The 21,338-nt window shown below is 39.4% G+C and overlaps 1 protein-coding gene across 6 annotated transcripts in view; it reads left to right on the top strand.

Moving 5' to 3' along the window:
- nlgn3a (neuroligin 3a) overlaps window positions 1-21,338 on the top strand; it is a 278,376-nt gene that overhangs the window by 11,267 nt on the left and 245,771 nt on the right. Inside the window, exon 1 of one of the 6 annotated variants that reach the window (XM_039694166.2) lies at window positions 724-1,029. The exons of 1 other annotated variant lie outside the window; for it this stretch is intronic. The gene's annotated coding sequence lies outside the window, so the exon portion shown is untranslated. Of the gene's footprint in view, window positions 1-723; window positions 1,030-1,177; window positions 1,268-2,384; window positions 2,461-21,338 lie in introns of those variants that run through there. 4 more of the 6 variants (XM_039694169.2, XM_039694170.2, XM_039694167.2 and 1 more) reach the window with 4 other exon arrangements.

Genomic DNA, 21,338 nt, shown 5'->3' with positions numbered 1-21,338 from the left:
CATTTCTTCTACATAAATGACATTTTAAATACACATTCATCTTTACAGAGGTGGAATGACCCTTTAATTAGTCAAATACACGCAACATAATGTCAGTCTTTTTGAGTATTCATGTAAACACAGTCAGTTCTGTTTTCAGTGATTTTAAACAGTTGACAGGTCTTAAAGTGACAGCAGCCTAATAAAACTGCTGCCAAATTATGAGAAAATATTTAATATATCTATATGGCAGTTTACCCCCACTATAGTGATGCCAAAATGTCAGCATAGTCATTTTTCTTTGTTTCCCTGGTTCATATTCATATATCTGCCGGCTAGGGGTAGCTGTCACATGGGGAAGTTGTCACAAGCTTTATACCTTTTGCTTTTTCATAAAAAGACATTGGGGCAAGTTGTCACCATTGTTTTAAAGTTCATTAATTATAATTTATCCTGCCCGACAAAGATTTGTACAAAGCGTTCCAGCTTGCCCCAGGCTCCCATATAAAGCACACATCAATTAATCCCAATCAGATTGCTTTAGTGTGCGTGTTATTTTGCTATTCTGTTTTTTATATTGCCTTATTGGTTTTATATTGTGGAAATGCAATTCACATAATTCAATAGCAAAACGCTCTCTATAGATGTCCTGGAAAGCAGGGTTCCTCACACCCCCTCTCTTGCATGTGTGTGTGTGTGCGCTTCTGGTTCCCTAGTAACCCGCGCCAGTGCTGGCGTTCCCGAACACTCACGCGTGTCCGCGCAGCGCGCACTCGTGAAGCTCGTGTGGGGAGCTCACGAACACGCAGGACCAGAGCATCAGGAACATACACGCAGGAAAAACACGGGAATGTGACTGGAGTGTAAAGGATGAAGGATGCGTTCGCTGGAAAAGGTCACACGAAATGCATGAAGAGCAGTGGGAGGAAATCTTAACGCAGCTGCAACGGATTACCAATAACACACACACACACGTATAAAGGCTTTTTTTTTTTTTTTTGAGGGAACATGAATACCAGAAATGGGGGATTTGATATTTCACCAAAGCAGGTGAGTTGTTTATGTGGATAATGGTTGTTTATGAGGATAAGTTATTAGTCACCATACGAACAGTCTTGAGAAGGCGGTGCGCACCGCTATCTCAAGATCTCTTGTGCCAGGATTGCCACTTGATAATTGGTGAACTTGAGTGTTGCTTGTGTCTGTGGTGTGGAGATGTGCAGTTCTGTGGATTAAGAACAGCTGAAGTCAACTAGACAAGCTGCGATGCTGGTAAAAGTAAAAGGAGGTGAGGATGAGGATCTCTTGCACTTGTTACACCCCATCTGCACTGCAAGCGAGCGACGCGACAAAATTAGAACGTCCCCCCCAAAAAAGCGCGGCGTTCTAGTTGCGTCGCGTCCTGCCGCTCGCCTAAAAAAGTCTTTGATTGGTCGCCGTCGGTATCCCATCCGCAAGCTCGAGAGACGCGTCGCGTCGCGCGCTCGAGGTCTGGACGGCTGCGGTGATTTCAATAGTTTTGTCGCGTCGCTACAGATGGTGTTTTTAAGCGTCTTCCATGACGCGTTCATGTTTTACGCGTGGAGCTGATGATTGGGTTCATGTTTGTCTTCAGATTTGGTCAATATTTTACAGTTAATTCATGTGGACAGTTTGAATAATTATTATAAAATCCAGTGTTTTAGAAGCGTTTCCATGCATGCACATATGCAACGTAGCAGATTAAGTTTTTTTTCAATCTAGTTTTTTATTTATTTATTTTATTCAGTGTATATATTTGTATTAGGGAAAGTGTATATCTTGTCTGTAACTCTCCATTTCCTTTAGGTTTCTTTTTAAATTGAATTAAAATGGCAAATGGTCCTGCTGTGTAACAAATGCGTTTTTTTTTTAAAGTACAAATATGTAGCCTCGCTAATTATGAGCTCATAAAAACTGCATGTATGTAGAAATGAATGTTGCTTGAAATAGATTTAAATGAATTATAGCATGTCACTCCATGGGGTACTTATAAATAATTTACTAGCAGCTACCCACATTCAACAAATGCTTTCTGTTTGGTTGCTTAATATGAACTACTGCATTATTGAATAATGACATGTTGTACTGACTGGTGTTTGTGCTGCTCATATTTTAATTTAAGACAGATTCAATGGCTTTACAGTTTTAAGACTGTAAAACTGTAGTTTAAAAGACTTGAGTGATGATTTGCACTGAATTGCAAAGCAGAGAGAGCGAGAGAGAGAGAGAGAGAGAGAGATGTGCCTTGGAGTTGTCATGGTGATTTGGTGAATAAGCAATTGTCCGTAAAGGCGACGCATTAAAAGGGTTTGCTGTTGCCATTGCCTATCAGTGAGGAGCATATTTCAGCTCGGGTTAGAGTTGGGTTCGGCTTGGCTTATTTCGCTTTGAGACAATACATTGCAACTTAAGTGATTGTGATTGGTGGAAGTGAGCCTGGAAGTGGATGGTATCTCCAAAGTAAGCCTAATTCCGTAGCCCTGCCATTCACGCTGGTTTATCCTGTGTTTTTACGCAGAGAACCTGTTTATGTGCTCTGGCATTTAGTGTCTTGAGGGATTATGCACGCTCCTGCTTTTGAATTTCCTCTCTCTACCAATGTCTTTATTGGTATTTTGGCCTCGTACACTGGTATTTCTGAAGCTGCCGCTGATTTAAATCCGTTCTGAATGACACGTCTGAGATCTGAGCTCTTTATGACGTCTGCTAAAGAACTAAAGGAACAAGTTGTTAGAAATATGCTGTTCTCTTTCCTACAGACCAGATAAATCCAGAACAACTGTAGCATTTTGTTTCTAACTCCTAGCTGTAGCCGGCACTTGGACCGTCACAATGCATAAGATATTAATACTTGTTTTGCAGGGTGTAGAGTTCAAGTATAGAATGAACTTTCATAGAAAAAAAATGTCATTAAGGGTAAGAACAATTGAAGAGTTTAGATGCAAAAGCCTCTAAATACCATTTGAAATTTTCTTCTTTAATGATGATTTTTATCAAACTTGTATATTTAATTTCAGTAATTTCACTTAAATAACGATGAATAGGTAATTATCATTGCCATTTAAGTGAAATCACTGAACTTAAATATACAAGCTTGACAAAAATGATCATTCTAGAAGAAAATTTCAAATGGCACTTAGAGGCTTTTGCATCTGAACTCTTCAATTATGAAATATAACACATAGTCTCTAAAAAAACAAGTCTTAAATGGGCAGTTCAACCAAAAATGAAATTTACTCTCCCTCAAGTTGTTTCAAACCTGCATGAGTTTCTTTCTTCTGCTCAACACAAAAGATGATATTTTGAAGAAATATAATCCGACAGGTTTTGGACCCGGTTGACTTCCAGTGTAATATTATGTTTTGTTTCATAAAATGGAAGTCAATGAAAGAAATCCATACATGTGTGGAAGATCTTGAGCGTGAGCAAACTATCCCTTTAATATCTTATGCAGTCTGGTATCCTATTTTAAAGATATTTAGGTGAAAAAAATGCTGCTTTTTGCTAGCCGGGTTAAAGTCACAATGAGACGTGGCCTGGAACCACATGTTCATTTTCTGGTATTTGAGGCGTGGTTTACGAATGCCCAGAGTCGTTTATTGGTTGCTATGCATGTCTATCAAATGCGCCTGTACGTAGCTCATTGCCAATCGTTTCAGTTATACCAGAAGACGTATGTAGAGCGACGGAAATTAGATGAGGAAGACGACGATGGGTCAGAGATGTGTGTGTACACAATAGCGTATGTACCTAAGGCTGCATCTTCGCGTCTGCTGCCATGTTGGATTCATAGGTATAAACAAACTGCTTCGGTGTGTCGCATACACGTCGTCATCGTCTGGCAGCTCCCTCCCCGCTCTGTGATTGGTCCTCTCGCTGAGGCCAAAATCTGGTCCATGGTGTCCAGACTGCCTATAATTGTGAATAAAATCACGCGGCGCAAAGGTAGTATGAGGAAAACCCAGGCTAGCCTTTTGCTGTTAACTATGATAGAGCATATATCTTCATCCTGAAACAGCTAACAGCTAATTATCTAATTCAATTTTATGTTACTTTTTTTTTTTATACTGTTTTAACCTTAAACTTTGCTAGTAAACTGTTGCATTTGGCAAAATGGCCGTCACCCACCTTTCCCCCAGTTTGATGTATAAGGATCAAAGATATTTCGCTTCATGGTCAATACATCTTGAATATGTTATACTGGAACAAGTGCTAGTAGCTATTTGGGTTTCCTGTCTTTATTGTTACTACAATTTTCCATACACTGAATGATGGGAACACTTTGATGTCATGCTTGAAAACAGAAAACAAGAAAAGCCCTAAAGCATCAATCCTCCTGCAAGTCTTTCACTGTTAGATCAAATCAGGTGTTCTGTTCTCCGAGTCACCTTTGCTGACCTCCGTGGTTGAAAAACGCTGGACTATTGCCATCACTCAGATGAAGGTCACTCTGACGACGGTCATTCATCTGCCTCTGTGCTTCAGCTGACAGTGTCTGAACGCAGAATACTGCACAAGCGGAAGCAAACAATGACTGGTGTGGTTTTCTGCCAGTTTACCTGCGGATTCTGAACTGACTGAAACATCTTGATAAACTCTTTTAATGGATGAGAAAAAAAAACACTCTTTATATACACTCACCTAAAGGATTATTAGGAACACCTGTTCAATTTCTCATCAATGCAAATGGACCTTGACTGAAATAACCACTCGTTACAACCGAGGTATGCAGCGAAGCATTTGTGAAGACACAACACACACAACCTTGAGGCGGATGGGCTACAACAGCAGAAGACCCCACCGGATACCACTCATCTCCACTACAAATAGGATAAAAGAGGCGACAATTGGCAAGAACTCACCAAAAGTGGACAGTTGAAGATGGAAAAATGTTGCCTGGTCTGATGAGTCTCGATTTCAGATGGTAGAGTCAGAATTTGGCGTAAACAGAATGAGAACATGGACCCATCATGCCTTGTTCCCACTGTGCAGGCTGGTGGTGGTAGTGTAATGGTGTGGGGGATGTTTTCTTGGCACACTTTAGGCCCCTTAGGGCCAATTGGGCATCGTTTAAATGCCACGGCCTACCTGAGCATTGTTTCTGACCATTTTCATCTCTTTATGGCCACCATGTCCTCATCCTCTGATGGCTACTTCCAGCAGGATAACGCACCATGTCACAAAGCTCGAATCATTTCAAATTGGTTTCTTGAGCATGTCAATGAGTTGACTGTACTAAAATGGCCCCCACAGTCACCAGATCTCAACCCAATAGAGCATCTTTGGGATGTGGTGGAACGGGAGCTTCGTGCCCTGGATGTGCATCCCACAAATCTCCATCAACTGCAAGATGCTATCCTATCAATATGGGCCGGTTCACAGTGCATTAACTAACAATATTTTAATAATTCATTAGTAAATGTTGAAATTAACATTTACAAAAATTAGTAAATGCTGTTCAATGTTAGTTCATGTAAACAATTGTAGTTAGTTAACCATTGTTATTTCACGGCTCTGTGAAATACTTGATTCTGATTGGTCAGTATCACCATCCAACAGTATTTTATTCCTAGATTAGTTTAGATTAGTTTTTTTTTTCTTCATGGGAGTTGTGCATCTAAATTCTGCATCAAACATTTTTGCAATGTGGTGAGCGCTCATGTTTCATACAAACGTTCTGCTGCCATTTTGTGACTATTGTTTTGTACACTGGATTATAAATATAAACAGGATTTTAAAATGGTTTAATCTGAAATCACAACCCGATCTCACGACCAAGTCGTACGAATTCGACGAATGATTAAAAAGTGGCTAATTCGTAACAATTCATACGACCTCACTCATACGACTTAGTACGATTTTGCTAAATCGTACATATTTTACAAATTGGCCAATGCGTATGAATTCGTACGAATGACCTACCCCTTACCCCGCCCCTAAACCTAACCATCACGTGGGTTTGGACAAATCGTACAAATTCGTACGAGTGAGGTCGTACGAATTAGACACTTTTTAATCATTCGTCGAATTCGTACGAATTGGGCGTGAGATAGTGTTGGAAATCAATATCTCTGATCTCCATAATTATTTATGTAGTGAAATGTGTATGCCGTATCGCTAGTCCATAATGTAGTTTGAACTTGACGCGCTGCAACTGCTCTCTCCGCGGAAGCTTTGCAATTAAAACACAGATCCCAGATCAATATTTCATGTCGAATTATTTACTTATGAGTCAAGTAGCAATAAGCGGGAAAATATACATCCAGCCGGTTGTCCTTCAGGCTCCCGTCGTGGTCGTCATCACCCTGTCAGGGTTTATACTGAGAGACATTACTTACTAACAATCAAGGGTAATCTTCACAACAAAAGCGTCCAACAATTGTGTGCCAATATACAATATGCAAAACCTATTGTGGTCAAGTTCCTTTATACGTTTAAACTATTTTAAAATGGATAAGTTGCTCTTTTTCACAGCAGCCCAGCGGTGATACATACACATCAGCGTAAGTCGCGGAGAAAGATAATGGGCTTGATTTTACAGATCATTTCAGCTTCCATATTCCTTTTGCTTTTATTCCGAGCGGGATTGAATGCCTCTCTGTGAGGATGTGAGCTGGCCAAGGACTGCTGGTGCGCTCTTGGTTTAACTTGCATGCGAATGCATTTGTATAAAGCACACTCGCATGCACATACTTAATAGCCATTTCAAAGATTTAATGTCGAGCAGTAAATCTTGCGCGCATGTCTTTCAAAATGTCTCCTTGTGTCCTTTACAAAAGCCCTGAGATTGTCTGTCAAACAGACAGGTCAGTCCAGGCTTATTACAACGGGAAGGATTTTAAAGGAGCTTTAGGCATTCGTTGGATGCAACAAAACAATTTGGCAATTCAAATCTTTTCGAATAAACTAGAGCGTGTGTAGAAAGAGTTTTGATTAAAGGCTAAACGGGAAAAAGTCCTGTTGAAAAGATAAGCCTACATATCCACTTCATATCAGTCTCTTGGCAAGCAAAATGCCACTAAAAAGCAACAGGAATGGAATCTAAATGTTCTCGGCCAGCATTCCTCTGACCTTGCCTCAAAAGATCTCTTATACTCCCATGAAGCAGACTAAAGCAGTGCACTTCTCAAAAGGACAAGGACGCCTTTATTCCAGGCTCCTTATTTCTGATCTATTTACCAAAGAGTAGGACAAATGACCTTGCATTAGCTATTTTGCAGAGTTATACAAATGTGAAGGTTCTGCTTTTGTTCAAACGCCCGACACGACTGCAGGTTGAAAGCTGCGTCAAAAGGGTGAGACCACAGAGAAACAAATCAATTAGAGGACAGAAATTGAATAGGCGTTTAAAACGTTAAAGTCCCCCTGTGGTGAAAATCAAGCTTTTAATGTTGTTTATGTGTTGTTTTTAATACACTTTAATATAAACCATGTGTAAGTTGATAAGAGTATTTCCTCCTTAAAACTGCAGTGAACCAAAGACAAGTCTCAAAAACACGCTTTGAAATCGCTGCTGTTTCTGACGTCACAAACCACCTTGTAACCCATCAGGGATGCGTTTCCCGAAAGCATCGTTAGCCAAATATGGTCGCAAGTTCCGTCGTAACCAATAGAAATCAATGGAAATTTGGACCATAGTTGGCTAACGATGCTTTTGGGAAACGCACCCCTGATTAACGTGTGATCGTCAACCAGTGGATCTCTGAGTGAGTGAGTGAGTGGAGGCGGGGCTCATTTGCATATTCATAGATCCACATATACTAAATGAGGCAAGGGTGTTGAGTTACATTCAAGATATTTTAAGGCATTTTTTTCAAGGAAAACACTTTAAATTTGTAATTCTAGTGACAAAGATGATTTTTAAGGGATAACATGATTGACTATGGGGGACTTTAATAATTAATCACAATAAAAATTCACAAATTAGTGCTCAACAGGAGATGCAGAGGAAAGACATGTACTGTATATACGTATATATATATATATATATATATATATATATATATATATATATATATATATTAGGGATGGGGCCGATCCGATCCAGTATCGGTATCGGGACCCGATACCAGCGTAATTCACGTATCGGATTTTTCCGATCCAACCTGCGGAGAAATCCGATATTTATGATCCATGTCTGCGCTTTAATGTTGTCTGCTGAAATGACTTCAAAAGGGATTCCCGGGGCCTGCTAGTCTGCTAGCTGGTTGCAAACTGTGGAATGGATAACCTGAACGGAGGTGCAGCTCAATCATAGACTGTAAAAAATAGGGCTCAATGAGACACACAGACCCCCACTCAGGAAATCCATTCCACAGTTTGCAGCCAGTTAGCAGGATAGCATTGAGCTACCAACATGTTCGCTGTGTGGAAATCCTATGGTGGAAATACTTCACACTGGAAACACCGCAGCAGAGCAAGACAGCAAAATGCAATGTTTTTGTAAAGCCGTATAAATTAAACTATTTGTCTGTGATGCATGTTTGCAATTCGCAGTCCAGAAGAGAAAGAGAGAGCTCTCTCACGCAGTGCCACAGCAAGCACAACACGACAGCCCTGCTTAATGCGTGACGACAGAGGACAGAACTAAACATTCAAACGTAGCCTGGTTACATTTTAGATCTGTGATATTAGTCGGATTTCCAAAGATTAAAGAATGTATTGAGGTAAAAAAACATTAAAAACAATAGCCGCATTCTGTCTAGCCAACTTCCCATCGCGGCGGTGCACTGTCATTTCTCCTTAAAACTAAAACTTTAAGACAGAATCAGCAGCACGATCGGTGATTGTTGTAAAATGCAGTCTCTGCTGTTGCTAAATTGCGGGACGCTTTTAATAATAAAAAGAGCTATTAAAAGCACAAAATTTGCGCAAGAGATGCTGTTCCCAGTGCGGCGCGCGCTCCGTAACAGACCGCAACAAGACAAGCAAATTATACTCTGGGCTTCATATGCGCGTCCAAACGATCAAATGTAGCCTGCACAAAAATGTCAAAACGACCGGCTTGGAGATTAACACTTAAACCACCGTTTGTGTCTAAAATGAACGTAGTTATGGAAATAGTTGGGAGAAAATATGGTGCATCAGTAGATATGAAATCTGAACTCGTTCTTAAAGGGGCAGCAGTATAAATGTGACGATTGCAACATTACTGAGAATCAAACAACCAAAGGCAAAGAGAAAATCACTCACAGCTCTTGAATGAATAACTTCAGCTTTAATAAGCATAAATCTATCTATGATAAACTTTGCAGTGCTATTTTACTTTTGATTACTTTATTATAATTCTTTTTAGACCATACCTGAATAATGTTACTAGACCTTCCTGAAATTAAAGCACTGTGTAGGCCTGTATAATGTGTATCTTTGTTTAATTGTCTATCTATTGTTTATATCTATTGTTTAATATATATATATATATATATATATATATATATATATATATTGACATACATACGTACATATCATCCTTGCTTGTAGAGAGGAGTTTATTTCAGCATCATATAAAATCAACAATAATGATAAATAGTGTTAAAGCAAACACAGCTCTGGTATCGGAAAAGTATCGGTATCGGCCGATATCCAAAGTCAGGTATCGGGATCGGATCGGAAGTGAAAAAATGTGGATCGGTGCATCCCTAATATATATATATATATATATTTTAAATCTGATTGAATCATATTGCGGTTTTTGAGTCACGGATCAAATGTTGTTTTGGATCAGCAAGCTAAATCCACTTTTTTAGCCCTTAAATGCATTTTGTTGTATATTTGGAGTGTTTATAAGTAAAGAAAAGATGAAACTATTCTCTTCAGGTGCTTCGTTTATATCTTTATATTCTGTTTTGGTCATATTTTTCAACCTGTTCAGATTTTTCTGTTCTCTATGACGTTTTTTGAACATAGTATTTGAAGCGGAATTGGCAAATAATAATTACTTTCGGCCCAACACTTCGAGCAATCCGCCATTATTATTTCTCACTCCAATTTTGTAGTCCAAACTCAATGATGCAGAAGTTAGGAGAGGGCAAGTGTTGGATGTAGTGAAGCACTTCAAGGATTCCCACTTCAACAACCTCCGCCAGTATAAAGAAGGGTTTGCCGATCGACTTCGTCTGAATGAGGGGTAAATTCCTTCTGTCTTTGGAGACGACGAACAGAGCATTTCCATAAGCTGTAAATATCATTAATAAAAATAAAGTACTTTACTGTCGTAAAACACATGGTGGTCATGGTTTAGCAGTACTTCTGTCTTTGTTTTGAAGTAACGTTACACGTCTGAAGTAAGTTATTAATGTTCTTGAGTTTCATCAATGGTCATTTAGCTGCTGTGTTTTCTGATGCTTTTCTAAACGTATCATATTATTAATACAGATTTTTAGTGGTACTGTAAGGTTAAACCGTAGTCATTTATCTTGTCAATGTGCTTGTTTTAAGGGGTTAGTTCACCCAAAAATGAAAATTCTGTCAGTATTTACTCACCCTCATGTTGTTCCAAACCTCTATGCGTTTATTTGTTCTGCTGAACACAAAGGAAGATATTTGGAAGAATGTTTTAATCAAACAGATCTCATTTCCCATTGACTACCATAGAAGGAAAAAATACATACTATGGTACCCAAGCATTGCAGTTATGCTTTATATAGATCACAAATGTATGATTTATTTGTAAAAAAAAATTAAAAGCATAATATGTACCCATGAATGCACAGATCCAATTTCTTTCCACACATCTGATTTCTTTCTGAATGGTTTTTGTTCTCTTAAAGGGATAGTTAAGTCAAAAATGAAAATGGTGTCATCATTTACTCTCACTCATGTTGTTCCAAACCTAAATGAGTTTGAGTATATTTTGAAGAATTGAGTAACCAAAGAGTTGAATGTAGCCATTGACTCTACCAATGATTCTGGGTCCAACAACTGTTTGGTTCCCAACAGTCTTTAAAACTTCTTATTTTTTGTTCAGAAGACGAAAGAAACTCATACAGGTTTGGAACAACTGTAGGGTGAGGAAATGATGATTTCATTTATTTATTTATTTTTTTTGGGGTGGACTATTCCTTTAAGACTGTGTTTATAAAAATATTCGCAGTGACTGGTATTTTGACATAATTTTGAGACCAAAAGAGTAATCAATTTGTGGTGTCTGGTCCACAGATCACAGATCAACTACAATTCATTTAACCTTTACACACATACACAGTGAATCTGGTCTGCAATATGATTGGATGAGCCAGATTTAAAGGTGTTGCAAACAAGCGTTTTGTTCTTCACTAACAACAACTGAAGAAACAAATTCAAGTCAGTGTATTTAAGCTGTAGTAACTAAGTCAGAATTTAGAGAAACTTGTTATATAAACTTTATCTAAATTTTTTTATTATAGACATATCATTAAATTAATGCACCAGGTTGCTAGCAACTATAGAGTTAATAAAATGTTAATGTTAATATAAATGCTAATTTAATTTACTTACTGAGCAAGCTTTGGTTCAGATTGCTGTTTTTTTATGAATTGGTTACGGGGGTTATACACACTTGAATTATACACCTCCTCACTATGGTAAAATCAATGTAACGCTTCAAGTTTGTATCCTTAGGTTGTGGAATACATACGGAGTATTTAACATTCATATTTTTACAAAGAATATTCATCGAATATCAAAACTCTATGCCGCGGACAGAGAATATTGATTGCGTCATCATTTAGTTCAATTAGTTCACTCATTATACCACATAAAACTCAAAGAGCAGCGCTAGAGTAGACCTTAAATCAGTGTGACAGCATATTACACACCACGGCAGTGAGAGCCTCTTATTGGTTGTTGCATGCGGCTCTAAAGATGCATCATGCTCCATCTATCTGAGAGAGAGAGAGAGAGGGAGGAACAAATAAACTAAGAAAACTAGAGCTACTCTATAGAGAAGACGAGGGATGGAGACAGCTCCATAATGACAGCATTGTGTGTGTGTGTGTGTGCGTATTGTGATGATAGCCCAACAGAGGTTGAGCTTGTGTTTTATATATTTATATATTTGATGTTAAGGACAGCACAGACATTGTGCTCTGGAGTTCTTTGGATAAATGAACAGAGATAAGGCCTCGCGAGGCTCTTCCCAGAGGCTATCATTGATTCCTCAGGGCAGCCTTTTAAGAAGCTTAGTAAAAGCTGCTAGCAGGAAAAGCATGTAGAATAGCACAAATGGGCCACATCTGAACGCCTCCATCAACCTATATGTGGGTCACGACCATTAGGGATTTAATAGCACTTCTTTTCTTCATCCTTTTGTTAATTTTATATGGCCGTAATGGGTAGCACACTGTAAGAGAAACCCTGTTCAATTTACTATTGAAAACATGTCTGCTGTGGACTAGAAACTCGTGCATGAGAATGTTTCAGGCACTGTGTAATGGCAGTTTGGTGAATTGTGTATTTCACAGCTCATAATGCGCTCCATTAACTAATAGAATGTTAATATGCCATATAACTTGAACTAGTAAAATCTGCTATAAGTAAAAATAAACATTTCAGCATTTCTTTCCCCACGAACCATGGATTATGCACATTATTATTATATTACCCACACACAAACACAAAACATATATACAGTAATGCAATAATAAATATAAAGCAAAAAAAAAATGTTAAAAAGCACTTTACATAACTGTTTTAAGAACAGTACAATTAAAAATTGCATCACACAGAGACTTCTGGTAACGTAATTACTACTTACATTTTTCAAACACGAGGTATTTCTGAAAATATTAAATTCATTTACTTAAATGATCAGCCAATGGGGTAAGACAAATAATCTTGTTTAGACATCTTGCATACATAGAAATACAAGAAATCGCAATGGAAGACAAGTTCGACATATCAACAGACAACGTTTAGTTTTTTTCGCAACCCCGCGAGAGATCGATAACTTCCGGCGCTTGCGCAGAGCGAAGCGCCCACGCCCTCAGATCACTTGGACGTGGCTGTGGTTACAAGAGGTAAAAACAATATAAATACTGTTCGTTTTCTCACACAAAACGTTCGTTTCGTGTCTTAGGCCATCAATGTGTACTTACATTTATGAGTCATTAAATCATCTTTAATTTGGACTTCTCTGTGCATGCTCTTTGAGGTGGTGACCATAGACCTCCATTATATGACTGACAGACAAGAACGGTTTGACCAAAAAATATCAAAATTGAAAATACTGTGGAAACAAAGACCTCTACATCTTGGATGCCCTTGAGGTAAGCTAAAACATATCAAAAAAAATAATTTCAAAGTGAACTATCCCTTTAAATACAACACAAAAGAATTAAAATCATGAACTAGAAGTGAACCGACTCTTCAATTTTTTTAATTTTGCCAAAAAGACAAAAATTGACGGATGAGTTATGTAAGTGCGACCCTGAAGACGGAAACAGAAATGTGTGTAATGGGTTTTACCCATAGAGTTTTAAATGTGTCAAATCTGTGGCTGGAGGTCATCTTTTCGGTTCACACTTTTAAACCAATGTCAAGTTGTACCTACAACCCATTATTGAGAAATTAACATACACAAGCCACCAAACCTTGTCAAATAACGGCTGCGAGTAGAAGGTCAGGCCGTGCCGAAACACGTTGGGTTTGTGAATTGGAAAACAGGGTGATAAATGAGAGCGTTCTGTCTTGCGAATGTTAGCGGCGTGAGATGTTTGAGATCTGGGCTGCGGATTATTGAAGTCTCTGGTCAGCCAGAGCGTTTGCTCCTGGGTGAGAGAGTGCAGAGAAATTTGGTTTGCGCGGTGGACAGCAGGGTTACCCAACACATCAAACCCACACTCCATCACATACAGAGACTGTTTACTGAACACTAACTCAGCTGTGATAGAAGTGGGAGGGTGAGACGTTTGAAGTAAATATGTGCAAAAATAACCCATCATCTGCATTCAGGGGGTTTATGTGATGTACTTGTTGCATTAAGAGGATTGGTGTTTGACAAATGATCTGACCCCTTAATGCTATGGATTTGATGTCAAATAAGTGCTGGCGTGGTTTTCACTATTACTATTTGTCACACATGCTCAGTAAAACAGTACAAGACTACAAAAAATCTATGGTAAAAACCTGTTAATGGTAAGTTCCTTTACTATAGGGTGAAAAACTGCAATAAATGAGACATTTTGTGTAATTTTACAGTTTTTGGAAGTGAAAAACAACAAGTTATCTTATAATTTATAGTGAAAATCCATAAATTGGATCCACATTCCCAAAAATTCCTTTGTGACAGATCACATCTGAAATAATTGTTTCTTTTTAGTTTTTTGTTACATCATATGTGTCACAGTCATGAATCATGTGACTCCCTGTTCCCTCATGTGATCTTCCTTTGTTTCGTGTGTTTTGTTCTGATTGGTTCATTGTTTGATTACTCTCAGGTGTATCTTGTTTAGCATTAGTCTTTGTGTATTTGGCCTAAAGCTCTCGTTTCCATTGTCTTTTGTCCAGTTTGCATATAATTGGAAAACGGGAAGTTCGAGTAGGAATTGTGACAAATCTGGACTTCTGAAACGGTGGAGCATATTATTTTAAAATGTGTTGTAAATGAAAGTGAAAGATTTTAGCTATCTCATACGGAGCCCCCCTAGTCCCACTTTGGCAAAAAAAATAAATTAATTATAACTATCTTGTGGCCTCAAGATACTAACTCGTGGCCTCAAGATAGTAACTCGTGACCTCAAGATAGAGTTACTATCTTGAGGCCACGAGTTACTGTCTTGAGGCCACGAGTTACTATCTTGAGGCCACGAGTTAGTATCTTGAGGCCAGGAGTTACTGTCTTGAGGCCACGAGTTACTATCTTGAGGCCACGAGTTAGTATCTTGAGGCCACGAGTTACTATCTTGAGGCCACGAGTTACTGTCTTGAGGCCACGAGTTACTATCTTGAGGCCACGAGTTACTATCTTGAGGCCACGAGTTAGTATCTTGAGGCCAGGAGTTACTGTCTTGAGGCCACGAGTTACTATCTTGAGGCCACGAGTTACTATCTTGAGGCCACGAGTTACTGTCTTGAGGCCACGAGTTACTATCTTGAGGCCACGAGTTACTGTCTTGAGGCCACGAGTTACTGTCTTGAGGCCACGAGTTACTGTCTTGAGGCCACGAGTTACTGTCTTGAGGCCACAAGTTACTATCTTGAGGCCACGAGTTACTGTCTTGAGGCCACGAGTTACTGTCTTGAGGCCACAAGTTACTATCTTGAGGCCACGAGTTACTATTTTGAGGCCACGAGTTACTATCTTGAGGCCACGAGTTAGTATCTTGAGGCCAGGAGTTGCTGTCTTGAGGCCACGAGTTACTATCTTGAGGCCACAAGTTACTGTCTTGAGGCCACGAGTTACTGTCTTGAGGCCACGAGTTACTGTCTTGAGGCCACGAGTTACTGTCTTGAGGCCACGAGTTAGTATCTTGAGGCCAGGAGTTGCTGTCTTGAGGCCACGAGTTACTATCTTGAGGCCACAAGTTACTGTCTTGAGGCCACGAGTTAGTATCTTGAGGCCAGGAGTTACTGTCTTGAGGCCACGAGTTAGTATCTTGAGGCCAGGAGTTACTGTCTTGAGGCCACGAGTTACTATCTTGAGGCCACGAGTTACTGTCTTGAGGCCACGAGTTACTATCTTGAGGCCACGAGTTACTGTCTTGAGGCCACGAGTTAGTATCTTGAGGCCAGGAGTTGCTGTCTTGAGGCCACGAGTTACTGTCTTGAGGCCACGAGTTAGTATCTTGAGGCCAGGAGTTGCTGTCTTGAGGCCACGAGTTACTATCTTGAGGCCACAAGTTACTGTCTTGAGGCCACGAGTTAGTATCTTGAGGCCAGGAGTTACTGTCTTGAGGCCACGAGTTACTATCTTGAGGCCACGAGTTACTGTCTTGAGGCCACGAGTTACTATCTTGAGGCCACGAGTTACTGTCTTGAGGCCACGAGTTACTGTCTTGAGGCCACGAGTTACTATCTTGAGGCCACGAGTTACTATCTTGAGGCCACGAGTTACTGTCTTGAGGCCACGAGTTACTGTCTTGAGGCCACGAGTTAGTATCTTGAGGCCACGAGTTACTATCTTGAGGCCACGAGTTACTGTCTTGAGGCCACAAGTTACTATCTTGAGGCCACGAGTTACTATTTTGAGGCCACGAGTTACTGTCTTGAGGCCACGAGTTACTGTCTTGAGGCCACAAGTTACTATCTTGAGGCCACGAGTTACTATTTTGAGGCCACGAGTTACTGTCTTGAGGCCACAAGTTACTATCTTGAGGCCACGAGTTACTATTTTGAGGCCACGAGTTACTGTCTTGAGGCCACGAGTTACTATCCTGAGGCCACGAGTTACTGTCTTGAGGTCACGAGATAGTATCAATTAATTTTTTTGCTAAAGACTAGGGGGGCTCCGTAATCTCACACATTAGATTAATAATATATCTCTTCAGGTGCTATTAGGAAATGGGTTAATGCAATCAAAATATTATTATGAATTGTTCAAGTATCTAAAAAAGACAAACTATGGATGGAATATACAAGTTTTTTTACCTTTTCTTTTCTTTCATATTCCTATATTCCCCCTATCCCTTGTCATGGTCTTAGATAGTGAATCGATATACTCCAGACCAGTAGGTGGTGCAAATGCTCATTTGCTCATGCAATCTGCTGATGGTGAGTCTTTGTTTGATGGTTTGTGGTCAAGTTGGGTTAAGTCACAGTCTGGGTAAGTTTATTTGTATCCATTTATGTTCGTTTAAATAAACTGCACATTGGTTTTTCACGTTAACTCGCCTTCAGTGGACTGTTTGTTACTGAATGGTGTTAAATGAATTGCATTATTTCAGTGTTTGTATTACGATGATGGTGTTTGTGTGTACCTTCTATGTGTTAGTATTTTCCTCAGCTTGTTGGAAAGGAAATTGTGATGAGCTACTGTAAATTTAAATTAAATCCATAAACCTAAAATGTTGCTACCATCGTTTTTACAGTAAAGTTCTTATAACTATAGCTGTAAGTTAGTTTTTACATGGTATTTATGTGGTATCCGATAAGAAGACATGCATAAACTATGATGGAAACACGTTTACCGTATAAATCACTTTATGCTTAACAAAACAGTTATTTGACTTCGCCTCAGCAGAGGCTGTGATTGGATAACTGGGCCAACCATTGGACCAATCGCATCACAGCATTTCAGATATTGGTTGGGTGATTCTGAAATGCATGAGTCAAAGTCTTTCATCAGAATGATTTGGTTTAATTCACTGAATCGTCTCACACGATTGTGTTCCCAAACACCAGCATTCGAACACGAGAACATGACAGTGCCACATGGGATGGAAACAGTGATTTATTCACAAATATTGAATGCAATATTCCAAACACCCAGATTAACATACTGTATGTAACCACATTTTGTTATGCCTGCTTGTATTCTATACAGATATTGTAAAAATCTAGTATTATGAATCACTTTTTGACCTTTACTATGACCTGTAGACTTCATCAAATCATCTAATCTCCATTCATATGACCGCATTAATAATTCAATGTTTGATGCTCTTTCTGGACTCGCAGAGATGAACACGCAGAACCTCAGCGGCAAGATAACTCGCTTCTCTTCCACATGCAATATTTATGTATTTCAATCATTACACTGATTCTGATTTACTCCCACTATCACATTAATTACATATAGGGTCATTCCATCTCAAGGTGGTCCACAAATTGTGAAGCTGGTTGATTGGCCGTTTTTAAAATGTAAATGTAAAATGTATGTAAACGAATGTCATAGTTGAAATCCAGAAAGGTCTTCCACACATTTAATTTTGCACATTTTTTGAGCGATAACTTAAAATCAAGAAAATTAAAATGGCCAATGAGCATTCACTAGACCACTTAAAGGGTTAGTTCACCCAAAAATGAAAATTAAGTCATTAATTACTCACCCCCATGCTGTACCAACCCCGTAAGACCTTCGTTCGTCTTCGGAACACAAATGAAGATATTTTTGATTAAATTTGAGAGAGAAATCTTCCTTAGATTTCCACGACGCATGCGCGAGAATTGCGATCTGCTTACGCCACTTCAGATCGCAATTCTCGCGCATGCGTCGTGGAAATCTAAGGAAGTCTCGTTCTGGCCTACAAGGAAGAAAAGAAATAGTCGAATAAACTCGTTATTTTTGTTTGTTTTTTCGCACAAAAAGTATTTGCGTCGCTTGATAAACATATAGTTGAGCCACGGTAGTCACATGGGATATTTAAACATTTTCTTCATTGACTTCATCTGGGCCGTCAAGAGGCAGTCCCTTAGGAGCCAATGTGGTAGTTATACAGCTCTCAAATTTAATCAAAAATATCTTCATTTGTGTTCCGAAGACGAACGAAGGTCTTACGGGGTTGGTACAGCATGGGGGTGAGTAATTAATGACTTAATTTTCATTTTTGGGTGAACTAACCCTTTAAGATGGATCGGCCCTCTATGTGATTATTTATTTTAATGTTTCATGGTACTAAGAGTCACTGGGCCTTAAATATAAAATGAAAATCGTTTCCAAGCACAGCAGTTTACACAAGATTGGTTTTGTGAACCGTTCACACCGTGTTCATAAAGCATTCTTAAAAGTCCCTCGGTGGTGAAAATCAAGCTTTTAAAGTATGCGTTACAACAAACCGAGTTACATTCAAGACATTCTAAGGCCTGAAAAAGGAAAAAGAAAACATAAATTTGTCATTTTGGTGATCAAAGATGAGTTTTAAGGAGTAAAATAATTGTCTACAGGGGGACTGAGAACGTTTTTGCGATTAACATTGGAGTTCTTTTGTGTTTTCCATAAATTCAAAGTGGTTATACTTCTGGATCGTTTGTAGCTAGTAGCATTGATGCGTCTTCTAGCGAAGTCTATTTTTAACTAAGGCCAGGTCGGCAAGGCCTTTTTTAAAGACAGTCCTTGTCCTTTATGAAGCTTACAGCCCATCTGTGCACCACCTCGCTTATTAGAGTAGCCTATTCTCCTGTGACCGCACCACCATATCAGCATAAAGAGCACAGAATATTAATAAGACATCAATCTGTCACATGCTAAGGCGTGTAAACGAACGTGTGAAATGAGTTCTTGTTTTTTTTTTCTGATTAGCTGGATTGATCTGTAGAGAGACCCAGAATTCGCCCTAATTTGGCACAAACTCAAGTTTGAGTTTGTGCCCCAAATTTCCCTAGGAATACGTTTTAATATAAAATCAAAGACAGAGAGAACACATGCCAGAAATGTATAATTAATTATGAACCGACCTCCCTGGAAAGCCAAGATGCTAATCATGTTGTTTGTATTGTGTCCATATTGTTCAAATGTCATTTTTTCTCTCATAAAGAAAGTTGTACGAGATTCGGAACTGTGAGTAAATCATGATAGAAATGTATGTCTGGGGTGAACGATTGGTTTAAAGTGTACTTGTGCGTATTATAGAACCGCCTAATGAGCCGTCGCTTCTTTAATTAGGTTATTTGTGTTACTGCATATTGAATCTTTAATATCGCCACATATAGAGACTCTCTTACCTCAGAATTGAGGTCATTTCAAAAATAGACGGCTGGCTTTGGTCCCTAAGAAGTGGACAGTGATGAATTTGTCGTTGTGGGTCAGTGTCACGGTGGCCTGGGTGAAGGAGACAAGGAAATAAAGTCATTACGAGAAATTCCCAAGCCTCAGTCTGCTTGGCAGAGACCGTGCTGTGTGTCTGGGGAATCGCTAGCTTGTGTTTGAATTGTCATCCGAAGAGCAGACGGACCAGCTGCATTGTATCCTGCAATCTCTGTGCAATCATGCTAAATTGATCAGTCTATCAGCACTTGCCTTGAAACATGTAATTTGCAAAAACTGAATCAGGTACGGTGTTGTAGTCGAAACCCGCTGACAACCGCGCTACTGATCTGACCAAATATGTCATCTGCAGCGTGTGACTAATATGTCTGCATTATCTTGCATGGGGTAGGTGTCTCAAGTGTAGGTGAACATGGGAAATATGATGTAATGCGAGTGCTGGATCTTCTCGTTTTGTAACCTAAAGTGTGGTTAATAAAATGGATGATATGAAGTGTAGCATAAGAATACTTGATTTGAATTCACATATGAGCCACATATGAAACCAAGTTTGCAGATATCCTCAGATATAATTTGCTACAGACCATTCATATACATTACATTTACATTTATTCATTTAGCTGACGCTTTTATCCAAAGCGACTTGCAATTGCTATATATGTCAGAGGTAGCACGCCTCTGGAGCAACTAGGGGTTAAGTGTCTTGCTCATGGACACATTGGTGTCTCACAGTGGACTCGAACCCGGGTCTCTCACACCAAAGGCATGTGTCTTATCCACTGCGCCATCACCACCCCATTCAACGCTATCTCGCAACCAATTCGACGAATTCGACGCTATCTCGCGACCAACTTGTACGAATTCGACGCTATCTCACGACCAACTCGTACGAATTCGACGCTATCTGACGACCAACTCGTACGAATTTGACGCTATCTCACGACCAATTTGTACGAATTCGAATTTGTATGAGTGATTAAAAAGTGGCTAATTCGTACTAATTCATACTACCTCACTCATACGAATTCGTACGATTTGTCTCAACCCACGTGATTGGGTAGGTTTAAGGGTGGAGGATATACATCGTCAGATATAATTTGCTACAGACCATTCAACGCTATTTCACGACCAATTCGTCCGAATTCGATGTTATCTCACGGGCAATTCTTACGAATTTGACGCTATCTCATGGCCAATTCGTACGAATTTGACGCTATCTCACGACCAATTCGTACGAATTCGACGCTATCTCACAACCAATTCGTACAAATTCGACGCTATCTCACGGCCAATTCGTACGAATTCGATGTTATCTCACGGGCAATTCTTACGAATTTGACGCTATCTCATGGCCAATTCGTACGAATTCGATGCTATCTCATGGCCAATTCGTACGAATTCGACACTATCTCACGACCAATTCGTACGAATTCAAATTTGTATGAGTAATTAAAAAGTGGCTAATTCGTGCTAATTCATACGACCCCACTCGTACGAATTCGTACAATTTGTCTTAACCCACGTGATGGGTAGGATTAGGGGCAGAGTCAGGGGTAGGTCATTCGTACGAATTCATTCGAATTGGCGAACTTGTAAAATATGTACGATTTAGCAAAAAGTTTTAGCCACTTTCGTACGAATTGCCGTGAGATCGGGTTGGACCATTACATGGTCAGTGTTTCTTTTCATTTTGCTGTTAGGCTACTATGCGCTAAATACG

Source organism: Pimephales promelas, chromosome 9 (genome assembly GCF_988280905.1).
Source record: "Pimephales promelas chromosome 9, fPimPro1.hap1.1, whole genome shotgun sequence".
In the NCBI taxonomy this organism is placed as follows: Eukaryota; Metazoa; Chordata; class Actinopteri; order Cypriniformes; family Leuciscidae; genus Pimephales; species Pimephales promelas.
The sequence above is the reverse complement of the archived record's forward strand: the minus strand, read 5'-3'. Positions and strand labels throughout refer to the sequence as shown.